This window comes from Nelumbo lutea, chromosome 2, assembly GCF_056320005.1.
Source record: "Nelumbo lutea isolate HS-2025 chromosome 2, American lotus-T2T, whole genome shotgun sequence".
In the NCBI taxonomy this organism is placed as follows: Eukaryota; Viridiplantae; Streptophyta; class Magnoliopsida; order Proteales; family Nelumbonaceae; genus Nelumbo; species Nelumbo lutea.
Window position 1 is genome coordinate 64,205,507 of NC_142685.1, and position 16,406 is coordinate 64,221,912.

General features: G+C 41.9%; 5 pseudogenes; all 5 read right to left on the reverse strand.

Moving 5' to 3' along the window:
* Positions 1-629: 629 nt before the first annotated feature.
* On the reverse strand, positions 630-5,777 carry LOC148871196 (F-box/LRR-repeat protein At1g67190-like; annotated as a pseudogene).
* A 238-nt stretch (positions 5,778-6,015) lies between these two features.
* Positions 6,016-6,769, reverse strand: LOC148871197 (F-box/LRR-repeat protein At1g67190 pseudogene; annotated as a pseudogene).
* A 276-nt stretch (positions 6,770-7,045) lies between these two features.
* Positions 7,046-7,818, reverse strand: LOC148871198 (F-box/LRR-repeat protein At1g67190 pseudogene; annotated as a pseudogene).
* A 266-nt stretch (positions 7,819-8,084) lies between these two features.
* Positions 8,085-8,816, reverse strand: LOC148871199 (F-box/LRR-repeat protein At1g67190 pseudogene; annotated as a pseudogene).
* A 248-nt stretch (positions 8,817-9,064) lies between these two features.
* On the reverse strand, positions 9,065-10,526 carry LOC148871200 (F-box/LRR-repeat protein At1g67190 pseudogene; annotated as a pseudogene).
* Positions 10,527-16,406: the final 5,880 nt, after the last annotated feature.

Below are 16,406 nucleotides of genomic sequence, written 5' to 3' on the forward strand. Positions count from 1 at the left end.
GGTCAAGCCAAAGATCTCGGCTAACGAAGATCAATGACCTTGTTCGTACAAGATTGAGGCCATTAAGCTAGAGACCTCAGCCAACTCAAGACCAAGGCCATCACACCAAAGACCTTGGTCAATAAGAATCGAAGGCCTCTAATTAGCCTGAAGTACAAAAGCAAGGCCTATACTCTATACTGACTAACCTATTTTTGAAGTGAGACAACTTAAAAAAAAAAAAGCAAAAAGTAACACAAAATTTATCGACAAAAAGATGTAATTTTCCATTAATGATAAAGACTAGTACATCGGTCAAAAGCTTGGCATACTGAGATGAATACAACAAAAAAGGAAAGAAAAAAAGAAGGAAAGCACATCAATCATCTGCTGGGGGTCCTTGACTCACTCCTGGAGATAGGCAATATCATCATCCCCTTCAGGCGTTGCGGCATCATCCCCTTCAACCGCCTCAGGAATGTAATGCACGACCCTCCATTGGCAAAGAGCGAAAACTCCTACCAAGAGTCGATGGCATAGTTGTCTATCTCGCTCTAGTGTGCCTCCGAAGCCTTGTACTCAAAAGTGCCCTCTTCCTTCACCCGAGCAATCTTCACCTCGGCCTCCTCGAGCTTCTTCCTCAGCGCATCCTACGCCTCCTCCAGATCATGGACATGGCTCTTCAACTTGTGAATGGTGTCATCCCGCTCCTCAACACTATGCCTCAGCTCAGCCAACTCCACCTTCAGTTGAGAGTTCTTGACCTCTTGTGACTCGTAGAGACATTGTAGCATGCAAAGGCGATCGATGAGGCTGACGACCGAGCAAACAGACTACAAGACATCGAATTATCAGTACAAGAAAAGAAAATCAATGAACAACAAATAAACTCGAACTCATCACCACAACCTAATGGGTGGTCGCACTCTCCAAGAAGTCGTTAATGTGACTGTTAGCCTCCGATGCCAGGGAGCATCAAACCCTAGGCGAGTTGCTTGGCCATCCTTTCTATCTCAAGGGTGTCCTCCAGTCGAATAGTCCAATGTGGCAAGTATACACAGGTTGAGCCCTCTATTGTAGCATGCTCCAAAGCATCCCTCCTCTACGATGATGATTTCCCAAACTGAGGCATGGCCTCCTCAGAATCGACCACAACAACTTCCTCTGCAAACCTTGACCACTTCCCCTATTGAGGTGTGCACTCTACCAAGCGCCTTTGTCGCTTTGCGGCTCCAGATTGCGCACCCGAAGTCCTAGCCGCCTACACCCTTCTCTTTATCATGGCCCTCATGCATTGAGCCCTCTCTTCAGCGCCAACCATATCCACTTCTGCATAGTTCACCACAAAGTTAAAACCAAGCGAAGACAAGTTCAAAAATCAAGGAAAAGAAAGACTGCACAACCTACAGACCTGACTGGTATTGCTTGGTCGTGCAACACATCAGCCTAGCATGGATCAACATGGAGAATGATGTGTATTCCTACACGTCAATCCTCTTTATCCACCTGATGGCCACTCACTCCTCCCTAGACAGTTTGGCCTCGACTAGCACTTTCATCTTGGTCCTCGGGACAAATAACTTGGTGGGGAATGGCTAGCCCCACAGGTAGTACACAAAGAAGAATCTCTCCTTCCAGTATTTCATTGAGGAGGGAGACCTGACGAGCACCTTGTTATGTTGTTGAGCTGAGAAATAGTAATAGCCCTGCTGGTGCTTCTTCAGGTGCAAGAAGTAAACATCGGCACGGTGATGTCCACATCGTGGACCAAGTAGTAGAAGAGAAGGCCAACTAAATACCTAAATAAGTTGGACATTAACTAGACCAGTTGGACACGGTACCACCACAGTACCACGGTAATTTCCTCACTCAAAGGAAATATTAGTCAAAGTAGCTCTCTCACTAATGCGAGGGCACCTCAGCTCATACTCTTTGGGAATACAATAAAGGGACCTAATTCAAGCCAAGTCCCCAGGAGTTAGTTTACAGGGGGTAGACGCAAAGTGGCTACCGAGCCACATAGGGGTGTTGAGCCCCTCACCTCATACAATACCAATTCGACACTATCGACCTCGACCCCTCGAAAGACCACGACCTCCCCCACTACACCACCCTCACCTTTAGGCCCTTCGACCTCAACCCCATGGCCATCAGTCTCACAGACCACGAGCACAACAGCCTCAAGATAAGACCCTAGCTTGGATTCACTACTCTGCAAACTAAATGAAGAGGACAAAGAGGAAGAACAAGAAGATGAAGAAGATGAAGACATCTTAACAGAAGAAATGAATAATACCAACACTTCTAGTTTCTACCTACCACACTTTTCATGAATAATAAAACTTGGGGTAGTCCGGTCATTATACCGCAGATGACGCAAGGTTTCCCATGTATACATGAGCCATGCGATAACTGGAGCAGCTGAGAATTCATCCACATCATCCATAAAAATAGATAAGCATAATATTGTTTGCATTTTAAGGACCTCCAATCAACTAGTTGTGAGATCGCAGTAAGCAAGCCAGTCATAAGAGTTAAATGAAAGTGTGTGAAGATGATTCCGACAAACACCCTCCACTTATGACAAGTTGCAGATGCAATCACCACATCTCTAACAGCTCCAAGACAGGATAGTATGTTTCCAATCACTTCCATAGGAAGATTCTCCATTATCAAGTCATCAAGAAATAGTAACCAAATGAAATTTGTTAAGTGCTATGCTCTTCAGGAAGATTCTCCATGACCAGACGCCCATGCACTGCTCGGCCGAAACTTTGCATTGACCAATGATCACAGCGTGGCAAAAACCACACAAAAGACCCAACCAACCACAGATGGTTGAGGCCAGTACAAGCCCTTAACAAGTACTATGTCAATGATGTTCCCACCGCATAAGAATGGCCATTGAACTCCATACACCCACCTGATTGGCAGTCGGAGCAGACCTAACCAAGGACCACGGCATGCCAAACCATAGAGTGTGCCGCTCTCCGAGACCAGGTGCCACCAAGCTCCTTGGCAACATTGAGAGCTTAGAAACACCACAGTCAACATAAGACTGAGGTCAAGCCAGAGACCTCGGTCAGCACAAGATCAAGGCTATTAAGCTGGAGACCATGGCCAATGCAAGACCGAGGTAACTACACCAAAGACCTCGGCCAACAAGAATCGAAGGCCTCCGACTAGCCTAAAGTACAAAAGCACAGTTTATACTTTGTACCGATCAACCTAATTCTGAAGCGAGAAAACATAGAAAAAGCAAAAAAGTAACACAAAATCTGTTCGGCAAAAAGATGTAATTTTTCATTAACAGTAAAGACTAGTACACCAGTTAAAAGCTTGACATGTTGATTTGAATCCAACAAAATAGGAAAGAAATAAGAGAAGTGAAGCACATCAATCATTTGTCAAGGAACCCTAGGCTCACTCCTAGAGATCGGCAATAGAATCATTCCCTTCAGGTGTTGCGGCATAAAAAGGGCTGAACCCTTGAACGACTTTGGCCACCTTAGTTAAGTAACACACAACCCTCCACTGGCAAGAGCTAACCCCACTTGCCAAGAGTTGGTGGTATAGTCATCTAGCTCATTCAAGTGGGCCTCCAAAGCCTTGTACTCAACAACACCCTCCTCCTTCACCCAAGCAATCTTTGTCTAAACCTCCACGTCCACACCATGCATGACAGATAATCAAAACCAAGAAGGGGTGTCCTACACAGACGATGAAGTTAACTCTACTAGGGAAGAGGAGATCTCCTGAAGACCTCGGGGGGTAACTTCATCATGATAACAACAGAAGCCTTATCCGTCTAGAACACAAACATCCAAATAAAAATAGGTAATCTCAGCTCATGGTAAGGGACTTTTGGACTGTGAATACTTTAACACCATCTTTTCTACTTAGACTAGCATCATTCTCACTTGCTCGACTCAACCACTTACCTCTATTCAATTGACTTTAGCGTCGAACTACCTACACGAGGAATAACTCATAGGGCTTCTAACCTTCCCTCTTGGTTCCAGATCCTAATGCACGACTACCTCCTTCCACCTTGGCTTTGTCTAGTTGGTAGGCCTATCTGATTGTGTCCTCAGTTTGAAACACCTCAGATCCGACAACATCACTACCATCAACAATCTTCAAATGCTTCAAGGCCCCCTTCCCCATCAGCTCAAAAAGTTCAAGTGCATAATCCTTCAAATGAAAAATATCAAGACTACTTACCTCTAATATAAACATATCCAAGTTGATTGATTTGATGTAAATGTCCTTCAATGTTGGACTGCCTAGCTCCATTGTCATTTGTGCATCTGACGTTGCAATCTCTAGACTGATAAGAACCAACACCTCAATCTTAGGGCAAGCGCTGAGAAGAAGGCTCAGATCTAAAGCTAAGACACTAACATAACTTAATGACAGGAATTTTAGGCATAAGAATTTCTAGTAACTTGGTTCAACACCTATGATACAATTATGAGCCAACACCAACACTTTTAGATTCTGCCTACCACACTTTCCAAGAAAATTAACATTTGGGGAAGTTTGGACATTATAACGCAGACGACACAAGGTTTCCCAAGTATACATGAGCCAAGCAATAATCAGAGCAGCTGAGAATTCATCATCATCCATAAAAATAGATAAGCACTATAAACCATTCATCTAGAATATTGTTTGGGATATAAGGATCTCCAATCTACTGGTTGTGAGATCACGATAAACAGGCCCACCATAGGAGCTGAATGAAAGTGCGTGAAGATGATTTTGACAAGCTTCCCTCCACTTCCGACAAGTTGTAGATGCAATCACCACATCTCTAGTAGATCTTAGCCGAGATAGTATGTTTCCAATCACTTCCATAGGAAGATTGTCCATGATAAAGTCATTAAGAAATAGTAACAGAATAAAATTTGTTAAATGCTATGCTCTTTAGGAAAGTTCTCTATGACTAGATGCCCGTGCACATCTTGGCCGAACTTTGCATTAACCAATGATTGCAAGAGGACGCCATCGAACTTTTCACAATCCTTCAAATGCAAAGAATCAAGACTACCTGCCTCTAATATAAACTTATTCAAGTTGATTGATTCGATGTAAATGTCCTTCAATGTTGGACTACCCAATTTCATTGTCATTTATGCATCTAAGGTCGCAATCTCTGAACTGATAAGAACCAACAACTCAATCTTTGGTCTAGCACTGAGAAGAAGGCTTAGATCTAAAGCTGAGATACAGACATAACTTAATGATAGGAATTTCAGGCATAAGAATTTATGGAAACTTGGATAAACACTTGTGATATAATTAAGATGCAACACCACAATCTTTGGGCAAGCGCTGAGAATAAGGCTCAGATCTGAAGTTGAGATGCTAATAGAACTTAATGACAGGAATTTCAGGCATGGAAATTTCTAGTAACTTGGTTCAACACCTGTGATGAAATTATGAGCCAACATTAAGGTTTCCCTTGTATATATGAGCCAACATCAAGGTTTCCCTTGTATACATGAGCCAGGTAATAATCGCAGTAGTTGAAAATTCATCCACATCATCCGTAAAAATAGATAAGAATTGTAAACCATCGTTTGGTATATTGTTTAGGTTATACAGATCTCCAATCTACGGGTTGTGAGGTCATGGTAAACAGGTCATGCATGGGAGTTGAATGAAAGTGTGTGAAGATGATTCTGGATGGCTTCCCTCTACTTCCGACAAGTTGCAAATATAATCACCACATGTCTAGCAACTCCAAGTCGGGATAGTATGTTTCCAATCACTTCCATAGGAGGATTCTCCATGATCAAGTCATTAAGAAATAGTAACCAAATGAAATTTCTTAAAAGCTATGCTATTTAAGAATATTCTCCATTACTAGACACCCGTGCACAGGTCTGCCAAACTTTGCATTGGCCAACGATCGCTACATGGCAACAATCCCATGAATGACTCGACCAACCACAAATGGTTGATGCTAGAACAAGCCCCCTATGAGTACTAAGGGAACAATATCCCCGCCGCATAATGGCAAGAAGACGTCTATCGAACTCTACACACCCACCCGACTGATAGTCGGAGCAAAGCTAACCAAGGACCATGGACAACATCACTAACATCATCAATCTTTAGATGCTTCAAGCTTGACTTGCCCATAAGCTCAAAAGTTCAAGGTGATTGATTCAATGTAAATGTTCTTCAATGTTGGACTGCCTAGTTCCATTGTTGTTTGTGCATCTGACATGGCAGTCTTTGGACTGATAAGAACTAACACCTTAATCTTTGGGCAACCATTGAGAAGAAGGCTCAAATCTAAAGCTGAGATACTGACATAACTAAATGACAGGAATTTCAAGCATGGGAATTGCTGGTAACTTCAGTCAACACCTATGATAAGATTATGAGCCCACAACTTTTCCAGTTTCTGCGTACCACACTTTTCAAGAATATTAACATTTGGGGTAGTTTGGACATTATACTACAGATGACACAAGGTTTCCCATTTATACATGAGCCAGGCAATAATCAGAGCAGCTGAAAATTCATCCACATTATCCATAAAAATATATAAGCATTGTAAACCATTCGTCCGGAATATTGTTTGGGTTATAAGGATCTCCAATCTACTGGTTGTAAGATCACGAAAAATAGACCAGCCAGAGCAGTTGAATGAAAGCGTGTGAAGACAATTCTGCCAGGCTTCCCTCTACTTTCAATAAGTTGTAGATGCAATCACCACATCTCTTGCAACTCCAAGCTGGGATAGTATGTTTCCAATCACTTCCATAGGAAGTTTGTCCAAGATCAAGTCATCAAGAAATAGTAACCAAATGAAATATGTTAAATGCTATGCTCTTTAGAAGATTCTCCATGACTAGATGCCCATGAATAGCTCGATTGAACTTTGCATTGACCAACGATCACAACACGGCGGCAACCGCACCAAAGACTCGACCGACCACAAAAGGTTGAGGGTAGAACAAGCCCCCAATGGGTACTACGGGAATGATGTCCCCACCTTATAATGGCAAGAGGATGACCTTCAAACTGCACACACCAACCCGATTAGTAGTCAGAATAGAGCTAATCGAGGACCACGAATGACCTCACTAACACCATCAATCTTGAGATGCTTCAAGGTCCCCGTGCCCATAAGCTCAAAAAGTTCAAGTGCGCAATCCTTTAAATGCAAAGAATCAAGACTACCTGCATCTAATATAAACTTATCCAAACTGATTGATTCAATGTAAATGTCCTTCAATGTTGGACTGCCCGGTTCCATTGTTATTTATGCATCTAACAACGCAATCTTTGGACTGATAAAAACCAACAACTCAATCTTTGGTCTAGCGCTGAGAAGAAGGCTTAGATCTAAAGCTGACATACTAACATAACTTAATGATAGGAATTTTAGGCATAGGAATTTATGGTAATATAATTATGAGCCAACACCAACACTTCTAGTTTTTTCCTAGCACACATTTCTAGAATATAAACATTTGGGGTAGTTTGGACATTATACCGCAAACGGAGCAAGGTTTCCCAAGTGTACATGAGGCACGCAATAAGTGGAGCAGCTGAGAATTCATCCACATCATCCATAAAAATAGAAAAGCAATGTGAACCATTAGTTTGGAATATTGTTTGGGTTATAAGGATCTCCAATCTATTGGTTTTGGGATCATGGAAAATAGGCCAGCCATAGGAGTTGATTAAAAGTGTGTGAAGATGATTCTGGTAGGTTTCCCTCCACTTCCGACAAGTTGCAGATGCAATCACCACATCTCTTGTAGCTCCAAGCCGGGATAGTATGTTTCCAATCACTTTCATAGGAAGATTGTCCATGATCAAGTCATCAAGAAATAGTAACCAAATGAAATAAATGCTAGGCCCTTTAGAAAGGTTCTGCATGACTAGATACCCGTGCACAGCTTGGCCGAACTTTGCATTGACCAACAATCATAACACAGCGTCAACCATACCAAAGACTCGACCGACCATAAACGGTTGAGGCTAGAACAAGCCCCCAATGGGAACTACGGGAATGATATCCCCATCACGTAATGCCAAGAGGACTGCCATCGAATTGCACACACCCACCCGACATGTAGTCAGAGCAAAGCTAATGTAGGAACACGGATAGCATCACTAACATAATCAATCTTGAGATGCTTCATGGTCCCCTTGCCCATAAGCTCATAAAGTTCTAGTGTCGAATCCTTCAAATGCAAGCAATAAAGACTACTTGCCTCTAATATAAACTTATCCAAGCTGATTGATTCGATGTAAATGTCCTTCAATGTTGGACTTCCCAATTCCATCGTCATTTGTGCATCTGACATCGCAGTCTCTGGACTAATAAGAACCAACAACTTACTCTTTGGTCTAGCACTGAGGAGAAGGCTCAGATCTAAAGCTGAGATACTGACATAACTTAATGACAAGAATTTCGGGCAAAGGAATTTGTGGTAACTTGGTTAAACACTTATGATATAAATATGAGCCAATACCAACACTTCCAGTTTCTGCCTACCACACTTTTAAAGAATATTAACATTTGGGGTAGTTCGGACATTATACCATACACGATGCAAGGTTTCCCATGCATGCTTAAGCCAGGTAATAAACAGAGCTGCAGAGAATTCATCCACATCACCCATAAAAATAGATAAGCACTATAAACCATTTGTTTGGATTATTGTTTGGGTTATAAAGATCTCCAATCTATTGGTTCTGAGATCACGGAAAATAGGCCAGCCATAGGAGTTGAATGAAAGTGTGTAAGGATGACTCTGGCAGGCTTCCCTCCACTTCCGACAAGTTGTAAATGCAATCACCAATGATCAAGTCATCAAGAAATAGTAACTAAATGAAAATTGTTAAATTCTATGCTCTTAAAGAAGATTCTCCATGACTAGATGCATGTGCACAACTTGGCGGAACTTTGCATTAACCAATGATCACAACACGGTGACAACCCCACCAAAGACTTGACCGACCACAAACGGTTGAGGCTAGAACAAGCCCCTAACGAGTACTACGGGAACGATGTCCCCGCTGCATAATGGCAAGAGGACGGCCATCGAACTGCTCACACCCACCAGACTGGAAGTCGGAGCAGAGCTAACCGAGGACCACGGGCAGCATCACTAACATCATCAATCTTGAGATGCTTCTAGGTTCCCTTGCCTATAAGCTCAAAAAGATCAAGAGCACAATCCTTCAAATGCAAAGCATCATGACTACTTGCCTCTAATATAAACTTATCCAAGCTGATTGATTCGATGTAAATGTCCTTCAATGTTGGACTACCCAGTTCCATTGTCATTTGTGCATCTGACGTCGCAATCTCTAGACTGATAATAACCAACAACTCAATCTTTGGTCCAGTGCTGAGAAGAAGGCTCAGATCTAAAGCTGAGATACTGACATAACTTAATGATAGGAATTTTAGGCATGGGAATTTCTGGTAACTTGGTTCAACACCTGTGAGAATTATGAGCCAACACCAACACTTCCAGTTTCTACCTACCAAACTTTTCAAGTATATTAACTTTTGTGGTGGTTCGGACATTATACCACAGATGACGCAAGGTTTCCCATGTATACATGAGCTAGACAATAATCGGAGCAGTTGAGAATTCACCCACATCATCCATAGAAATAGATAAGCACTATAAACCATTCATCTGGAATATTGTTTGGGTTATAAGGATCTCCAATGTACTGGTTGTGAGATCACGGTAAACAAGCCAACCATCGAACTCCACACACCCCTTGAACTCCATGGATAGCATTACTAGCGTCATCAATCTTTAGATGCTTCAAGGTCCCTTTCCCATAAGCTCAAAAAGTTCAAGTGCACAATCCTTCAAAAGAAAAGTATCATGACTACCTGCCTCTAATATAAACTTATACAAACTAATTGATTCAATGTAAATGTCTTTTAATGTTGGACTGCCTAGTTCCATTGTCGTTTGTCCATCTGACATCGCAATCTCTAGACTGATAAGAACCAGCACCTCAATCTTTGGGCAAGCGTTGAGAATAAGGCTTAGATCTAAAGCTGAGATAGTAATAGAACTTAATGATAGGAATTTCAGGCATGGGAATTTCTAGTAACTTGGTTCATCACCTGTGATGGAATTATGAGCCAACACCAACACTTCCAGTTTCTGCCTACCACACTTATCAAGAATATTAACATTGGGGGTAGTTCCGACATTATACCACAGACAACGCAAGGTTTCCCATGTATAAATGAGCCAGGCAATAATCGGAGAAGCTGAGAATTCATCCACATCATCCATAAAAATAGATAAGCATTGTAAACTATTTGTATGGAATATTGTTTGGGTAGTATGGATCTCCAATCTACTGGTTGTGAGATCACGGTAAATAGGTCAGGCATGGGAGTTGAATGAAAGTGTGTGAAGATGATTCTGGCTGGCTTCCCTCCACTTCCAACAAGTTGCAAATGTAATCACCACATCTCTAGCAGCTCCAAGCCGGGATAGTATGTTTCCAATCACTTCCATAGGAGGATTCTCCATGATCAAGTCATCAAGAAATAGTAACCAAATGAAATTTCTTAAAGGCTATGATATTTAGGAAGATTCTCCATTACTAGACACCCGTGTATGGCTCTGCCAAACTTTGCATTGACCAACGATCACAACACGGTAGCAACCCCACCAATGACTCGACCATCCACAAATGGTTGAGGCTAGAACAAGCCCCTAATGAGTACTACCGGAACAATGTCCTCGCCGCATAATGGCAAGAGGACGGCCATCGAACTCCACACACCCACCCGACTGGTAGTCAAAGCAAAGCTAACTGAGGACCATCGACAACATCACTAACATCATCAATCTTCATATGCTTCAAGCTTGCCTTGCCCATAAGCTCAAAAGTTCAAAGTGATTGATTCGATGTAAATGTCCTTCAATGTTGGACTGCTTAGTTCCATTGTCATTTGTGTATCTAACATGGCAATCTTTGGACTGATAAGAACTAACACCTTAATCTTTGGGCAAGCGCTTAGAAGAAGGCTCAGATCTAAAGTTGAGATACTGACATAACTTAATGACAGGAATTTCAGACATGGGAGTTGCTGGTAACTTTATTCAACACCTGTGATAGGATTATGAGCCAACTCCAACATTTCCAGTTTCTGCGTACCATAGTTTTCAACAATATTTACATTTGGGGTAGTTTGGACATTATACCGCAGACGATGCAGGGTTTCCCATGTATACATGAGCCAGGCAATAATTGAAGCAGTTGAGAATTCATCCACATCATCCATAAAAATAGATAAGAAATGTAAACCATTTGCCTAGAATGTTGTTTGGGTTATAAGGATCTCCAATCTACTAGTGGTGAGATCACAGTAAATAGGCCAGCCATAGGAGTTGAATGAAAGTGTGTAAAGATGATTCTGGTAGGCTTCCCTCCACTTCTGACTAGTTGCAAATGGAATCACCACATCTCTAGCAGCTCAAAGCTGGGATAGTATGTTTCCAATCACTCCTGATAACTTTGTATTTTGATGCCTTAAGGGCATCATTTTAGGGGTATTTTGACACTAATCTGTACCATTTTTTTTGTTACATTCAATGTTGTGACCTCTGAGGGTCCCTATGCAAATTCTGGGTAAAAATAGGAAAATTTACAGAGTTTTCTACAAATTTTGGGAAGCTGGTTAGAATTCTAGCTGAGAGAGGCAGTGTTTCTAAGAATAACTGAGCATAGGAGGGTGCCTCCTATCCATTAAACTTTGAAAGGTTCCCCTCCTACTGTATTAAACATACTCCCCTCTCCTTAGCAAATCCCAGGGCACCTCCCCACTCATTTGCTTCACTTTTAACAAACCCTAGCCGCCCTTAACTGCTAAATCTTTACCTTCCACTCCTCCCTAACATGTAATCTCAACCATCCAAGCCTTAGCAACCTCTCATACCCTTAGATTTTCACCTTGCATTCTCCACCCTCCATTCTAGGGCACCATCTCTTTAGCTTTCTAACCCTAGGATGCCACCTAACTCCTAATCACTACCTTTCAGCCCTTGGTGCCCAAATCTCCACCATTCATTCCTAGGAGCTTAAATTCCAACCCTTCATACTTAGAGGCACCCTCTCCTTTTCACTCTAGCCGTAGGATCCCTCTATTTTAATCCTAACCCTCCATTCCTAAACCCTAGGGACGCCCATTTCTTGCATAAACCCACTAGTTGCCCCTCTCTTTCTCTCTAATCCTAGTTTTGTCCACCCTTCTCTATAAAAGGACCCCAAGGGCCCTAGAGAAGGGGTTGGTCAATTCACCCATTTCACAAGGCTAAGGTTTCTTGAGGAGTTCAAGGGTTGTAGAAGGGAAGGACGCCTAGATATTGTCAGTAGGGGTTCCTGCAAGTAGTCCAAGCAATCTGCAACTTCCGCCACTAGATTTGATCAGCCATCCCTTTCATTTTCTTTATTTTCTTTTATGTTATTTTTATTCTGGCAATATTTTAGATTTAATTTCCATTTGTTTGTGTGTTTTGCATATCAAAATTCGTCCGGTTCAAGGCTAAAGTGTCTCGAGGGATTCGAGGCCTGAACGGAGGGAGAAAAGGTGTATTTCGTCTTCCCGGACAGCTACTGCCACTAGATCCGAATTTTGGATCATATTTATTTATTTATTTATTGATTTCAGTGTTCTTTAATTTCTGAATTTTAACTATTGCCTTGTTTAATTCAGAACATTTAATTTTAGCATTAATAAATTTTATGTTCTTATTTTCTGCAAATCCCAAATCTATTTTCCTTTTATTTGTCCAGAACGAAAATAATAATTTTTATTCTTGTTTCCCTATGGGTTTGACCCCTTCCTCACCATGTACTACATTGTTTAAGGTTACATGAGGATTGGAAAAATTTACAAATCTGTAAACTAGTGCTAAGGGTGTTTCACGATGCACCTCGGGCACCCCAACTTCCACAAAAAGATTCTCCATGATCAAGTCATTAAGAAATAGTAACCAAATAAAATTTGTTAAATTCTATGCTCTTTAGGAAGATTCTCCATGACCAGATGCCATGCATAACTCGGTCGAACTTTGCATTGACCAATGACCACAATGCGGTGAAAAGTACACTTTGTCCAGAAGACCATGCACCCTTTGTCTTGTCACTTAGGTCCACAAAGACTTTAGCCATCTTTGATGAAAACGAGTGAGACTCAGAGACCATGTGTAACGAGATAAAATGAACTAAGGAATATGAAACTTACCTCGACTACCTTGTCCAGAGGCACCTCCTAGATGGCTTGAATAGGTTGATGGATCCATGTCTGCTGATCCCCAGGTAAATCAGTCCCCATTATTAGCTAACGTTAGACACCCTTCTTTGACAAGGTATCACCCTCCTTTACACTCCAGCTAGGGTGGTAGGTGATCCGATGGGCTAGCAGCTCGTTATCCTAAGGAGAACCACTATGGGGAGAATGCAAAACAATTTGACGACCGAAGGGGGCAGATGTGCCCTTAGCATGGCAATCCCTTACCACCACCTTCTTAGTGGACCTATCATCCTTCCCTCCTTTGACTGGCCTCTTCTGCGTTGCCATCTGCCTTTGAGCATCCTTGGCCTCAGCCCTTGCCTTCACTACAGCCTCCTATTCAGACCTCCTGCATTTGTCAGTTGCAATCCCCTTCTCAGTGGCATTCGCCTTCTTAGTTGCTTGAGATAGCAACATTGCCTTTTGATTCTTATCCATTTCTTCACAAGGAAAAGACGTCGGATCAGTAAGAGCAGAAGTCTGAAACATGAATGAAAACAAATAAATCAAGTTGTCCCTATCGAAGGGGGCTAGACTAAGGCTGGCCTTTACCAAGACCTCCTCCTTCATTAAAGGCCCATTATGGATCTTTTCGCCCAACCGAAGCTGGCCCAACAACATTCATTCCTCCTCCCTACAAGGAGGAGAGATCCTCTCATCCAATGCATCGGAATCCCCCCACATGAACCTGAAGGACCAAACCCTCGGGACATCTTATGAAGAAGAATTTTTTCTTCCAATTGTGGATGGAAGATGGGTTATCTACCATTTAATCCTGTCGGCCTTGAAAATTATATAATCTTGTGCCCTTAGGATGCTTCTTCAAAATGAACAAGTTCCTAAAGAGGTTCATTGTCATTGGGACACCTCGGTCATGGGCTACAACGAGGACAGTGACTATAGTCCTCACAGAGTTAGGAGCAAGTTAGCTAAGGGAAAGCATATAGTGGTTCAACAGGGTTGAGATGAGGGGGTGCAGTGGAGAAGGAAGCCCAAATTGGAGGTAATGCTCATGGATGAAAACCTCACCCTCCTTACACAACCACGACCTATCACCAACTTTCGGAACTCTATCCCTATAGTCCTCGAGTATGAAGTACCTCTTGGTGAGCTTCACTATGTCCTCTCAGCCGAGAATACTATCCAAATCAAAACATAAAGGATGCTTGGGACTCATGCCCTCGGCCTCCCCTTCTGCCCCCTCATTTGTTAAGCACGTTACTGAGGCATCATCGGTAACCTCGTCCCTCGACTCCGGCCTTGTGGACCTTGTACTCTCTGATATGCTTATTGTGGGTACAAATATGGTTGGCATAAATGAAACTATAAACTACTTATCTTCTATTTTCAAGATGAAAGATTTAGGAGAAGTAGATATCATCTTGGGAATAAAAGTTAAAAAGCATAGTAGGGGCTATGCACTAAGCCAATCACATTATATTGAGAAAGTACTTGAGAAATTTAAGCATTTAGAGTTTAAAGAATATATCACGCCATATGATTCTAGTATAAAACTAGTAGAAAATACTAATAGAACAATTGCACAACTTGAGTATGCTAGTGCAATAGGGAGCTTGATGTATGCTATGCTTTGTACTAGACCTGATATTGCATTTGCAGTAAGTAGTCTCAGTCGGTTTACAAGTAACCCCGGTGCAGAGCACTGGAAGGCAATTAGGAGAGTTCTTGGGTATCTCAAGAGAACCTTGGAACTTGGCTTATTTTATTGTGATTATCCAACTGTACTAGAAGGGTACACTAATGCAAGTTGGATTACTGGTAATGGAGATAACATGTTCACATCTGGATGGATTTTTGTCCTTGGTGGGGGTGCGATCTCTTGGGCATCCAAGAGACAAACTTGTATATCTCACTCGACCATGGAATCCGAATTCATAGCCTTAGCGGCTGCTGGAAAAGAGGCTGAATGGATTAGGAATTTATTATTGGATATAAAACTTTGGCCTAGTCCTATGCCTCCAATTTCCATTTACTATGATAGTGAGACAACTCTGTCAAGGGCTGACAGTGGCACCTATAATGGTAAGTCCAGACATATAAGTCTGAGACATGAATTTGTTAGGCAACTGATTCAAGATGGAGTCATCACTATAACCTATGTGAGGTCAAGTAAAAACTTGGTTGATCCTCTTACCAAGGGTTTAGCCAGAGAATTGGTAAGAATGACAACCAAAGAGATGGGATTAAAACCCTTTACTTAGTCACCTGTAATGGTAACTCAACCTAAACTGAAAAGCCATCAGTATTGGGTTTAATGGGTAACAAGTTACAACAACGTGACTGTTAGCACTGACATTGAGAAATTTCCCATCACAACATAAACAGTGCTATCCGTTATGATGAGAGGTTGAGATAAACTCTTAATGAAGTTCTGAAATGTGTCAAATAATGGAGCACATAGTGAAACTTCACTTATGTGAACATAGAAGTGGTGCCGCTTCTCATGAGGGTTTGGGTTTGCTCTCGGGATTGTTCATGAAACCAGGAAAGAAGCACATGGCTATAACAGTGCTGATTAAAATTTGAAACTCTTGCAGAGATTGAATATTTTTATGTGTATAGGTGTCTTCGGTCTATCTTGAGAGTAGTTGGTTTAAGGTCTCACCACCAATAATTTTGACAAGGCTCTGAGATAACTATACTAACAAGAGGTTTAAGTTGATAAACACCTTTTGTATGCATAACTGTGTCATAGTAGTTTGGATTGAGAGAGAACTATGTAATTGATCAATCAATGTGGGGGATTGTTGGATTTTAATCTCATAAGAGATTAAATCCAATGGGTTTGATTGGTCAATTACATGAGAAATTGCACATGCACACTTGGTTGAAAAATCAGTTTTTCTCTTACAAAAAAAAAAAAAAAAACAGTTTTGAACTTGTCCCACATTAGATAATTACAATGTTTGTTTTCAGTATTTCAATAGGAGCTGATTTAAACTCCTTAGAATTAGTAGAGGAGAGTATGGGGATTCGATATTGCGCAACGCGCGCTGACGTGTGTGCGTGCGTGTGTGTGGCGCAATGAGGCACTTTAGAGGTGCACTTTGCTCGCACTTCGCACGCACCCGCGTGGCTCGCGATGGGCGGC